Genomic DNA, 11,234 nt, shown 5'->3' with positions numbered 1-11,234 from the left:
AAGAAATTCATGTATCCACCAATACAACCACAGAAAGAATATTGAAAGATGATCTAGATAGACATAAAATGACCACAATCCCCAGAATAACAATAGAAAGAAACCACCAGATAGAACAAGCAATTAAATGAGGGGGAAAAGCAGAAAGCAGACAACTAAAACACAACATGGCGAAGTTGATCCAGTACATATCAGTTATATCCATGAATGTAAATAGCATCAATTCACCTATCAAAAGAAATAGGTTGACAGAAAAGATCGAGAAACAAGATCACACAATTTCTGTAAGTGAAAAGATGGAAAACAGTATTCTACACAATAGGCATCCATAAAAAAGCAGTGGTAACTATTCTATTTGCAGACAATGTGAACTTCGAACCTAAAATGATTAACAGATATAAAAAAGGTCACTACCTACTTGTTAGTGGAAAAATTCAAGAGGAAGAACTAACAATTATAAATATGTATGCCCCAAATATATAAGACAAATACTAATGGCCAAGAAGAAGCAAATACACAGGAATACAATTATAACAGGGGACTTTAATACACTTTGTCAAAAACAAATACATCAACTAGACAAAAAGTCAGCACATGAATAATAGATCTAAATTATGTCTGTGAGCAATTGGACATAGTAGATGTTTACAGAGTGTTCCATCCAACCACATCAGAATACACATTCTTCTCAGCTACACATGGGATATCCTCCAAAATAGACCATATATTATCCCATAAGACATTCTTAAGTAAATATAAAGGTATTGAAATTTTCCCAAGCATAGCTGACCATAGCACACTGAAATTGGAAATTAATTGCAAAAGAAATTGCCAAACCTGATAAATACATGGAAGTTAAATAACAACCTTTTGAACAACCCATGGGCTACAGATTAAGTTAAAGAATCAATAAAGAAATAACTAAAATATGATGAAAATGTGGAAACAACATACTGTAATCTGTGGGATGCAATGAAAGCAGTATTAAGAGGCAAATATTTAGCAACAAATTTTCAAATCAAAGAAACAGAACCAGCACAAACAAACAAACTATTGATTAATCTCAAGCTTCTAGAAAAAGCAGAGAAAGTTAAAACCAAAAGGCATAGAAGAGAGGAAATTGTAAAGATTAGAGCAGAAATCAAAGCAATTGAAACTAAAAAATACAAATGAATCAAAAAGCTGATTTCTTGACACAATAAAAAATTGGCAAGCCTCTAGTTAACCTTATCAAGAAAAAGAAATAAAATCCCAAATTCATGCAATAAGGACTGAAAAGAGGGAGAATATTACAGAGCCCATGGAAATTCAAAAGATAATGAATAACTATTTTGAAAATCTGTACTGATATAGAGTGGAAAACACAGAGGAAATGGACAGGTATATAGAAAGTTATGAATTAATAAAGTCCAACCAAGAAGACACAGCAATTTTGTATAACACAATATCAGCTATTGAAATTGAAAATGTAATTAAAAACTTGCTAAGAAAGAAAAGCCCAGATCCAGATGGATTCATGACTCAACTCTAAAGAAATTTATAGAAGATTTAATACCAATACTCCTTAAAATCTTCAAGGAAATTGAAAAAGGAAGCAATTCTCATTAATCCATTCCTGGAGAAAAGTATTACTCCGACACTAAAACCAGAGAAAGACCCAACCAATCTCACTAACAAACATTGATGCAAAGATTCTCAATAAAATACTGGCAAATAGAATGCAGTAAATCATCAAGAAGATTATACATTACAACCAAGTGGGATTCATTCCTGGAATGCAAGGATGGCTTAACATTCATAAATCAATAACTATAATACACCACATCAAAAGAGCCAAAACAAAAACCACATAGTTGTCTCAATAGATGCAGAAAAAGTTTTCAATAAAGTCCAACACGTGTTCATGATAAAAAAAAAAAACCTCCAGAAACTTGGAATACACAGTGTCTACCTCAATCTCATAAAGGCCATCTATGACAAACCAACAGCCAACATTAAACTAAATGGACAAAAACTGAAAGCTGTCATTCTGAAATCAAGAACAAGACAAGGAAGGGTATTATCAACATTCCTGTTTAATATAGTTTTGGAAATGCTAGCCAGGACAGTCAGATTATGGAGTGAAACACAAGGAAAAATGATAGGAAAGGAAAAAGTTAAATTGTCACTATTTGTACATGACATCATACTCTATATAGAAGATCCAAAAGCACATTAAAAGACTAGTAGAGGTAATAAACAAATTCAGCAGTGTAGCTGAATACAAGCTCAGTGTTCAAAAATTAATACCATTCTTGTACACAAACAAAATACTAATCAACAGAGAAATTATGGAAATATAATCTTTCACAATAGCATCTAAAAAATGAAATACTTAAGAATCAACCTAATTAAGAATGTAAAAACCTATATGCTGACAATTACGTTTAGCTTTAAAGAAGATTGAAGAGGATATTTAAAAATGGAAGGATATTCCTTGCTCTTGGCTTGGAAGAGCCAACATTTTTAAAATGGCCATACTCCCAAAACTCTTATACATATTTAATGCAATCCCAATCAAAATGCCATTAACATCCCTCATAGATCTATAGGAAATACTCCTGAAATTCATTTGGAAACATAAGAAACCTAGAATAGCAATGTCAATTCCAGACAAAAAAGGCAAGGCAGGAGGCATCTCAATTCATGACTTGAAATTGTACTACAAGCCACAGTGGTAAAATCAGCATGGTACTGGCAAAGATATAGACCTGAGGATCAATGGAACAGATGAGAAGACTCAAACACAACTACAAAGACACTCAGCAACCTGATATTTCAACAAAAGGGCTAAACATGTTCCCTGGAAGAAGGATAGCCTCTTCAATAAGTGGTGTTGGAAAAATTGGCTCTCCACATGCTGAAGACTGAAACTAGATTCATGACTATCACTATGCACAAAACTAAAGTCTAAATGGATCAAATATCTAAGTATTAAAACAGAAACAATAAATCTACTGGAAGACAAGGTATGTAGAAATCTTGGAGACATAGGGTTAGACAGAGAATTTATGAAAATAAAAAGCGAGCTTCATGGGAAACCCTTTAAGGGATCAACAACTGGAATCTCATATTATTGAAAAGCTTTTGCACTTCAAAAGAGATCACCAACAGAGTTCCCTAAAGAATGGGAAAGAAATTTAGCCAGCAAATCCTCACACAAAGGACTTATATCCAGAACATATACAGAACTGAAAAACATCAAGACCTCCAAATTCAAAAACCCTTATCAAAAAGCCTTAGAGATGACTACACATTTTTTAGATGAAGATATACAAATGGTAAATAAATACATGAAAAAATGTTCACTATCATTGGTCATTCAAGAAATGCAAATTAAAACAGCATTGAGATTTCATCTCACTGTAGAAATAATAACTGCCATCAAGAAATCAACTGATAACAAAAGTTGACAAGGCTGCAGGACAAAAGGGAACACTGTTCCACTGTTGAGAATGTAGACTGGTGCAACCACTATAGAATTCAGTATGGTTATCTCTCTTAAGACTAGGGTTGGAAGTTCCATTCAATCCACCTGTTCGCCTTCTGGATGTTTCTGGAAAATTCCCAGAAAAACTAAAATCGTCATATCACAGTGATATAGGTGCCACCATGTTTATAGCAGCACAATTTGTAATAGCTAAATGTTTGAAACAAACCAAATGCCCATAAACTGTAGAGTGGATAAAAAATATATGGTATTTTATACAATGGAATATTGCTCTGCTATTAAAAAATATGATCTTGATGTCTTCACATGTAAACAGAGGCAACTTGGGACTATCCTCATAAATGAAATAAATAAGAATCATACTTATAAATATTACATTGTGTCTCTAGTGTAAAAAGGGCCAAGAGCTGTAGGTGTGATAAAACTCAGAATCTATAATTGCTATTGTGAAAAAGAGAGGGAAAAAAGTGATCTAAAGAATATAACTGCGTATAAGTTTAAGTGTTTAAGATAGATAACTATATTACTAAATTTTTGCTGAACTGTTGAGAACTGTTTGCAGTCTCACTGTTTGAATGTCCACTTTGTATGCTTTAATTTTCTAACTTGAAAAACTGTTTCTAAGGTGAAAGTATGTACTTTATCACTAGTGATTTCTTACTATTTATTTTTTGAAAGTCAGTATTATTTCTACTTTTTTCTATTTTGCTTTTTTCTCTTCAAATAAAATAAAAAATAAATATTAGACATGAGTCAAATTTTTAAACAAATGGACCTAGTAGATGAGAATGAAGTATTTTACCCAACACCATCAGAATATACATTCTTCTCAGCTGCACATAGGTCCTTTCTGAAACAGATAATATACTAGCACACACAAAAAACATGGAAATGAAATAATCCCAAGGAAGTGAAGTAATCCCAAATATATTATTTGACAATATTACAATAAAATTGGAAATTAATGATAAAAAACCCCATAAGAAAACCATAATCAAATGGAAATTAAATGACACTTACCTAAAAAAATTAATGGGTCACAGAATAAATAAACAAGAAATTAATATCCACAATTAAATAAAAATGCAAATACAACTTACTCCAACCTGTGGAAAACAATGAAAGCTGTCTTCCTAGGGAAATTTATAGCGGTACACCCCCATATCAGGCAAATGAAAACACACAAATAAACAACCTAGTGCTGCACTTAAAACTTCTAGAAAAAGAAGAGCAAGTCAATCCCAAAAGAATGGAGGAAATTGTAAACATCTGAGTAGAAACTGTGCAATTGAAACCAAGAAAACAATACAAAGAATTAATGAATTGTTTGATTATTTGAAAGAATCAATAAAATTGATAAACAGCAGCCAATCTTATCAAATAGTAGAAAGAAAAACGTCAAATACATTCAATAGCAAATGAAAAGCATGAAATCCCTACACACCTTGTGGAAAAACAGGAGATCATTAATACCTACTTCAAAAACCTTTCCTCTCATAGGTTCAATAATACAGAAGAAATGGACTGATGCCTAGGAGCAAACAAATTATCAAAACTGAATCAAGAAGGTGCAGAATTTCTGAGGAACCCAACAATTTCAGTTAATGAAATTGAAAATATAATTAGAAATTTACCAAAATAAAATCCCTGTTCTTGATGAATTCACTGCTGAACTCTACAAGATATGTATGGCAGACTTAATGCAAACACTTCTCAAACGCTTCAATGAAATTGAAAGGAAAGCAATTCTCCCTAACTCATTCCTGGGATCAAGTATTACTCTATTTCCAAAACCAAAGAAAGTCCCATTCAAAAAACAGAACTACAAGCCAATCTCCTTAAAGAACAGAGATGAAAATATTCTCAATAAAAGACTGGCAAAGAGAATGTAACAAGTCAGCAATAAGTTTATACATCATGAAAAGGGGGATTCATCCAAGATCTTCAGAGGTGAGTTGACATACACAAATCAATAAATGTAATATACCATATTAACAGAGCCAAAGACAAGAATCACATGATTAACTCAATAGATGTAGAAAAAGATTTTGATGAAATCCAAAATCCTTTCATGATAAAAACCCTACAGAAAACTGGAGCAGATAGTCTTTTCCTCTACCTGATAAAGCCACATGGAATAAACAGTCGACATCTTACTAAATGAACAAAAGCTGAAACTTTAAACCTAAAATCAGGAACAAGACAAGGGTATCCATTATCATCAATCTTATTCATTATAGTTCTAAAAATATTAACCAAAGCAATTAGACAAGAGTGAGAAATAAAAGGAATAAGGATAGGAAATGGAGAAATTATTCTTATTTGTAGATGATATGGCACTCTACATAGAACACCCCAAAATTCCACTGAAAGACTTTTAAATGTAATAACGACATTCAGAAATGTAGCTGAATACAAAATCAAGTCAAAAATCAACAGCATTCTTGTACACCAACCACAAGCTCACTGAGAAAGAAATAAGGAGAACATGACTTCCCTAGAACATCCAAAAACATGAAATACTTGGAATCAATCTAACAAAGGAAACAACATATTTATACATTGAAAATTACATTTCTTGGAAAAAGAAAATCAAGAGAATTTCAGAAAAAAATAATTGTGAAAATGGTCATTCTCCCCAAAATTTTTATACAGAGCTAATGCAATTCTAATCAAAATACCATTTGCATACCTCACAGATCTAGATAAATCATTTCTAAAATTCATCTGGAACCAGAAGAGACCTACAATAGCAAAGGCAATTCTGGGAAACAAAAGTAAGGCAGGAAGCATCACAATCCCTGACTTGAAGTTATACTACAAAGCTACTGTAATAAAATCAACATGGTACTGGAATTAAAAAAGACCTGAAGGTCAATAGAATAGATTCAAGATACAATCATAACTACTGCTGTTGCTGTTTTGGAGGAATCAGTATTATGATTCTCTCCATAATTTCTGAAGCAGTCTGGAGATTTAGTGCAATTCCCACAAGGTAATAATTCAATACACATTTTACAAAGTTAAAAAGAAGTGTTATGAAATTTTTAATCAAAATAAGTTTTTGGTATTTGAGAAGCTAGATATACTTAAAGAGACGTTAACATTGCATGATTATATGTGCCTCAAGCCCTTATTTTACTTCACTAGGATTTGCAAAAGTTTTTCTATGTATCAATTAAAAGAAATGTAATATGAATAAAATTTTTACTTTCAAAATTCTTCCAGTAGACAGAGGACAATTTGCTTTAGAGAATTAGTGATTCTCTATAGTCAGATGATTGTTATGATAAAAAGTAAGCCAATACTTTTAAGTGAAAGATATATTACCAAAAATGTTTAAATGTAACTTTGATTATATTCAAACTACACTAAAATTACATTTTGAATAGTGAAGAAATTATTTTACAATGAGTTTTACTCAATCAAAATACTAAATTGTCAAAGACATTTGCTAGATATTTTAAACACTTTGATTTAAATAAATGAAAATATAAATGCAATAAATTAATTTATAATATTTTATTAGAGAAGTTGAGTTAAGTATAATTTAAGAAAAAGAAATTTGGAAAGCTAATTTTTAAAAATCTTCTCCAGTATGTATTTTAAGTGAACTAATGTATGTCATAAACGTTCTTTTCTTATTTAAATTTATGAGATATACTCTACATAGTAATATATATATCCAATACACAAATTATATGCCAGCATATAAATTACATTCTTGGAAATACATATCTTCAATATCAATTGAGAAACTCATGACTATAAAATTGTAACATCATTAAGCCATGTACTACATAGACTCAATAAAATTTGCCATAATGTACTAGAGAAGCATGTAAGATTGCATGCCAGGGTTTTGTAAAGTGGACATGTTTTGAATGATTACCTGAATTATGTGAAAATTATTTCTATAACTATACAAATACTGATAGGTGTGGACATTGGATTACTAAGATAATAGTGAAACAGATTGGGTCATTTATTCCACAAAAATTCACATCCTTTCTCCAAGGATGAATAAATAAATGACAAATTTGTATGAAAAGAAATCATAATGCCTGGCTTTTATCTAATATCATAAGTGGCTTTGTGATCTCAATGAAAATTTGTCATGATATAGAGGCCATATATGTTGTAAAAGGTAAAATCATGACTTCCCAGAGAAACATCATTTGATATAGTAGAAAAAAATCACTTCCTCTTTAGCTATTTATTATCCAAACACTTTATTTTTTAATGTTTCTTCTTCTTTGTTTGGATGGTTGATTTTTTGAGATAGGGTCTCACTTTATAGTTCAGGCTGGACTTGGACTCACTATTTAGCTCAGGTGACCCTCAAACTTTAGGTAACTCTCTGACCTCAGTCTCCTGAGCACTGGAATTATAAGTGTAGATCACCACACCCTGCTCCTATTTTATCTTTCTATTTTAAATCATTATCAAATTGGTTTCTTATGTAATTATATATGAAATAAACATAATAACAATCAAAATTTCAAAATAACGTGACCATAATAATAACTTTCTTCAGTGCCAAACCCCCACAGAAGTTTCAGGTCCCCCACCCAGTATGGTACATGGATGCAAAAGAAAGAAAACAAAAAGTTTTGGAGCTGAGAAGTTCTAGGATAGCCAGTGTTCTCTTTGAAACAAGAAGACAACAATTTAAAAGCTCATGACTTTTATTCATATCAATCACAGAGATGGGTGGGACTCATGACAGAACTCTAGGGATCACAACTTTGCAGGCATTGACTGGAAGAAAAGACAGAGTAATTTTTTTCAGGCAAGAAAGGCTTCTAATTATCAATACAATGGGTGGCTTGATGTATGCAAGACTGGCACCTTCACTTCCAGAAAGGTGTAATTCTTTCTGAGTCCCAAGGTCTCAGCTGAGATGCCATCTCATGTCTTAGCCCTGGAAATTCAGTTATTTTTGCCAATTTCTACATTTGCAATCACTTGTTTAAAGATGGAACTTTTTTATTAAAGTTAAATTTTAACCTTGTTTTTTCACTAAGTATTTTTATAATTTTATGGTCTCACTATATAATTCAGGCTTGTCATGAACTCACTGTGTAGCCCAGGATGGCCTCAAACTCAAATCTGTCCTCCTTCCCTCATCTCCAAGGTACTGAGATTACAGGGATTCATCACTGCACCTAGTTCACTGGCACTTATGTTTTTAGAATAAATCACTCTTTAGAATTAACTTAGGATGCTATGCTATCTTCACTATTAAGTCTTATCTTTATATGCAAAGAGACTGACAGATGAAAAAATACCTTAGACTGCATTAAATATGTTAGGGTTTCAAATGTCTAAAATTTATCAAGAAGCAAGAAGAACATTTGAGTCCGTATTATTGCACGTGTATACTACACTTTGCTATCTCACCCAAGACTTTCAATTCATGGCTATTTGAAGGTTAGGCTAAAGAATAAGGTTCCAATATATAAACAGAAGTCCAAAAGACTGGATAGTACAACCTGTGTTCTCCTCATGCTAGAGTAATTAAAAGAAAGTCCAACAATGAACATATTTTTGCTTTTAACATGAAGATCTACTTTGGAGCAAATATTACAGGAAATAAAGTGAGGTGCTGTGCCTTGTAACATTCACAGATGTACACATTCATTCTTGAGTAGATACAGAAACAAGGGAGGGAAATCACAGGAAGGAGTCAGCAAAGATCCACCTTGTATTGGGGTGGAAGCCAATGACGGTGTACACAGAGCAAGGTGTCACACTGTGGCCAGATTGATGATCACAGAATCACAGAAACTGTGACTGTTGGAAAATAGCAAGCTTGATCTGAAAGAAAAAATTTCACAGCAGATTTCACACCTGGTAATGTCTTTATGTGTAGAAATGGTAATGCAAAGCTAAAAAATTAATAAAAAGAGGCTAATGAAACAGTACATAAGTAAGCAGTTCCATAAAACAGCATATACCAATTATAGATATACGGCATTTACAGATACCGAAATTTGTGAGAATGAGAATACTGAATCCAGTGGGGAAGACGTGGGGCTCCTTTACAGAAACTGCATCACAAACATGTGATTCAAAGTCATTCAGGCTGGCAAAGAATTTAGAGAATTCACTTATTTAAATCTAGTTTATTGTTACTTAATTCATTTATTTTGGGAGGAAGTATTATATTTGCATGGTCCTCTTTCTCTTCCTTTCACCCAACCATGTGGGAAATATCCAGAAGAAAATATTTTATGCCTGTCTAAACAAATATATAAACTGAAATTTTAAATAATTGTTTTAAAGGCAGTGCAACATACATATACAATAATTTTTATGGGTGTAAAGAGTATAAAATATAATCAAAATAAGTGTAAATGGTAACAGAAAAACTAATCAGAAATTTCCAATCTTATATAAATTGGCATTTGAGCAAGTTAGAGAAAAGTTATCACTAAATAATAAATAGAGATCAATATTGTGATAATATTATTATTCTCTAAAAAAAGAGAATACTTGTTGTTAACAGCATGAGCCACCTTAACAGATTGGGCTCACCAGACTGAGCTGCACTGGGGACTGCAAGGACACAGTGCCAAGCCCCCACAGCCTTATCCTCAACACGGGTGGAGATATCTTGTGTACACATACTGCACAAGAATGTAAGGAAGGAGCTGAGGGAACTAAAGGCAGAATCAGAGTTTTTTACTCATTGTGGTTATATTATGTGGAAGCAATTAACTTTGGCAATGCCTGAAGACAGATGTTTAAGGCTGAATACTAAATAAGTAGCTCCAGTGACATTTTCTTCGTGTTGCAAAATAATAACGGGACTAGGAATTTAGCTCAGCAGCATAAGCGCCTGCTTTGCAACCAGACAGTCGTGAGTTCAATCCCCGGTACCGATAAAAAAGAAAAAGACAAAAAATAATAATAATAATAACAACAATAATGATGATAATTGGATACTATGACAATGATCTGGGAACAGAGAGAAATGACATTGAGTGAAGTTAGGTTCCATAAAACATGTTTCTAAGCCACTGAGATTTTTCATAATTTTTCCTTGAAATGAGAATTACATCATAAATAAGTCATTACTTTTAATTGCTTGTTTGGGTTCCCCTGGAGGAATCGGCAATCCATTTTCTCTAGAATATGCACAGGGAGCTGCAGCAAGGATAAGAAGGCTAGCTTCTCTTTCAGAAAAGCTCTCCAGAGGCAGATGGAGGCTGCCTTTCCTGCAGGCAAGTTTGTTCCTCCAGATCTCAGAACACATGTGTGATGCTTCCCATGTAAGGTATGTAGAAGATGCCTCAGATTTTGTAGATTCTTCATGAGAAAATAGTTTAGGAAAAATATATGCTATTATAGACATGGTGTGTGTGCATATACAGGTAACAGGTGGTGTACTCTTGTACATCTTTGTACCGATGATCTGGCTTAGCTGGTCTTCTCTATTTCAGTGTCTTGGGCATGGGCAGAAGAGAGGTCTGAGAATTTTCAGCAATATGTCCACATCTACAGATTCATCCCTTTGCACCTGCGAATTTTTAGAATTACCTGCAAAGAACATAGAGGTTTAAATGAAATTGAATTAAAAGGAATGAAATGACCTTTTTTAGAGAAGCAGTAAAGAGGATTTTATCTAAATAAAGTTGTATAATATGGGGAAAAATTGATTTCATTAGTGGAAAAAGTACAAAGAGGATTCTAAATACTGCATTGCTCAGATTTAAGGATAATATATATTCATTAATAA

Source organism: Cavia porcellus, unplaced genomic scaffold (assembly GCF_034190915.1).
Source record: "Cavia porcellus strain 051 isolate PalLab524CR breed Dunkin Hartley unplaced genomic scaffold, mCavPor4.1 scaffold_22, whole genome shotgun sequence".
NCBI classification, from domain to species: Eukaryota; Metazoa; Chordata; class Mammalia; order Rodentia; family Caviidae; genus Cavia; species Cavia porcellus.
This window is presented reverse-complemented; position numbering follows the sequence as displayed.